This window comes from Glycine max, chromosome 7, assembly GCF_000004515.6.
Source record: "Glycine max cultivar Williams 82 chromosome 7, Glycine_max_v4.0, whole genome shotgun sequence".
Classification (NCBI taxonomy): domain Eukaryota; kingdom Viridiplantae; phylum Streptophyta; class Magnoliopsida; order Fabales; family Fabaceae; genus Glycine; species Glycine max.
Window position 1 is genome coordinate 30,644,444 of NC_038243.2, and position 3,111 is coordinate 30,647,554.

The 3,111-nt window shown below is 41.0% G+C and overlaps 1 non-coding gene across 1 annotated transcript; it reads right to left on the bottom strand.

Annotated features, from left to right (window-relative positions):
• Nucleotides 1-300: 300 nt before the first annotated feature.
• On the bottom strand, nt 301-407 carry LOC113002232 (small nucleolar RNA R71). The gene has a single exon (XR_003267776.1). It is a non-coding gene; the product is annotated as a small nucleolar RNA R71 (small nucleolar RNA).
• Between the last annotated feature and the right edge of the window lie 2,704 nt (nt 408-3,111).

The following is a 3,111-nucleotide window of genomic DNA, read 5'->3' on the forward strand; positions in this document are numbered from 1 at the left end:
CAATACCCAGATGAGGATGTCCCATATGTTCTTAAAACTGGACTGATCCATTTGCTTCCAAAGTTTCATGGCCTTGCAGGTGAAAACCCACACAAGCATCTGAAAGAATTCCATATTGTCTGCTCCACCATGAAACCACCAGATGTCCAGGAGGATCACATATTTCTGAAGGCCTTTCCTCATTCTTTAGAGGGAGTGGCAAAGGACTGGCTATATTACCTTGCTCCAAGGTCCATCACGAGCTAGGGTGACCTCAAGAGAGTATTCTTAGAAAAAAATTTCCCTGCTTCTAGGACCACGACCATCAGAAAAGATATTTCAGGCATTAGACAACTCAGTGGAGAGAGCTTATATGAATACTTGGAGAGATTTAAGAAACTATGTGCCAGTTGCCCTCACCACCAGATTTCTAAGCAGCTTCTCCTCCAATATTTTTATGAAGGACTCAGTAACATGGAGAAAAGTATGATAGATGCTGATAGTGGTGGAGCCCTTGGAGACATGACCCCTGCTGAAGCCAGAAATTTAATTGAGAAGATGGCTTCAAACTCTCCGAAATTTAGTGCCAAAAATGATGCTATTGTCATTAGAGGAGTGCATGAAGTGGCCACAAATTCATCTTCATTAGCTGAGACTAAGAAGCTTGAAGGTAAACTAGATGCCTTGGTTAACCTGGTAAGCCAACTGGCCATGAATCAAAAATCTGCACCTGTCGCCAGACTCTGTGGTTTATGCTCCTCTGCCGACCACCACACAGATCTTTGCCCTTTTGTGCAACAATCTGAAGCAATTGAACAGCCTGAAGCTTATGCTGCAAACATCTAAAACAGACCTCCTCAACCTCAGCAGCAAAATCAGCCACAACAGAACAATTATGACCTCTCCAGCAGCAGGTACAATCCCGGGTGGAGGAATCATCCCAACCTTAGATGGTCAAATCCTTCACAACAACAGCAACAACAACAACAACAACAACAACCTTATTTTCAGAATGTTGCTGGCCCAAGCAGACCATACGTTCCTCCACCAATCCAGCAACAACAACAGCAACAGCCTCAGAAACAGCAAACAGTTGAGGCTCCTCCGCAACCTTCCCTTGAAGAACTTGTGAGGCAAATGACTATGCAAAACATGCAATTTCAACAAGAGACCAAAGCCTCCATTCAGAGCTTAACTAATCATATGGGACAATTAGCTACACAGTTAAATCAACAACAATCCCAGATTTCTGACAGATTACCTTCTCAATCTGTCCAGAATCCCAAAAATGTGAGTGCCATAACATTGAGGTCAGGAAAACAGTGTCACGGACCTCAACCAGTAGCATCTTCCTCATCCGCAAATGAACCTGCCCAACCTCACTCTACTCCAGAAAAAGATGATGACAACAATTTAAAGAGTAAGTTACCTAACAATTTCTATGCAGGTGAATCTAAAGAGAAGCATCATATCCCTCTTCCATTCCCCCCGAGAGCAATTTCCAACAAAAAAATGGAAGAGGCAGAGAAGGAGATCTTGGAAACATTTAGAAAAGTAGAGGTAAACATACCTCTGCTGGATGCAATAAAGCAAATTCCAAGATATGCTAAATTCTTGAAGGAGCTATGCACTAATAAGCGGAAGCTTAAAGGAAGTGAAAGAATTAGTATGGGTAGAAATGTCTCTGCATTGATTGGTAAGTCTGTTCCCCAAATCCCTGAAAAATGTAAAGATCCAGGTACATTCAGCATACCTTGTATTATAGGGAACAGTAAGTTTGACAATGCCATGCTAGATTTAGGAGCTTCTGTTAGTGTTATGCCTCTATCTATTTTTAATTCTCTATCTCTAGGTCCTTTGCAGTCAACTGATGTGGTAATTCATTTAGCTAATAGAAGTGTTGCCTATCCTGCTGGTTTCATAGAGGATGTCTTAGTTAAAGTTGGTGAGCTGATTTTCCCTGTTGATTTTTATATTTTAAATATGGATGAGGGATTTTCTAAAGGATCAATTCCCATCATTCTAGGCAGACCTTTTATGAAAACTACTTGAACTAAGATAGATGTATATGTAGGCACACTATCTATGCAGTTTGGTGATATAACTGTTCATTTTAATATTCTTGATGCTATGAAACACCCATCTGAAGATCTTTTTGTATTTCGTGTTGAAATAATTGACCATATTGTTGATGAATACATGACTTATCTTCATTCTAATCTGCATGACTATCACTCTTCATGCATTGAATATGAATTTGCACTTGATCATATGTCTGAATTTGATGCTGAGAGTGAATTTGAATTTGATATTGATTACATGTCTGGTGATGTTTTACCTCTTGAGATTGATTTTATAGAGTCAAATAGAACTAACCATGTTTCAGGAAGTACACATACCTCTGACTTTCTTTATGAGGTACAGGCTGAGAAACCATCTCTTTCTACCACTATCCAGCCGTCCACACTAGAATTAAAGCCTCTGCCATCAAATTTAAAATATGTTTACTTGGATGATAGCAAAAGTTTTCCAATAATTATATATGCCTCCCTTGCTGATGAGCAAGAGGAGAAGCTGTTATCTGTTCTCAAGAAGCATAAGAAGGCTATAGGCTGGACCCTGGCGGACATTCCTGGTATTAGCCCATCCACATGTATGCATCGAATAAATTTAGAAGATGGGGCTAAACCAGTAAGATAGCCACAGAGAAGACTAAACTCGGTGATTCTTGATGTAGTGAAGAAGGAGGTAACCAAGCTTTTGCAAGCTGGAATCATTTATCCTATCTCCGACAGCCAATGGGTGAGTCCCGTCCAGGTAGTTCCGAAGAAAACCGGCCTCACCGTGATAAAAAATGAGAAGGAGGAGATGATTCCTACTCGGGTGCAGAACAGTTGGAGAGTCTGCATCGACTATAGGAGGCTGAACCAGGTTACCAAAAAGGACCATTTTCCACTGACATTCATTGACCAGATGCTTGAACGCCTGGCAGGTAAATCTCACTACTGTTTCCTTGATGGTTTTTCTAGTTATATGCAAATCACTATTGCTCCTGAGGATCAGGAAAAGACCACATTCACCTGCCCCTTCGGCACTTTTGCCTATAGGAGGATGCCTTTCGGCCTGTGCAAT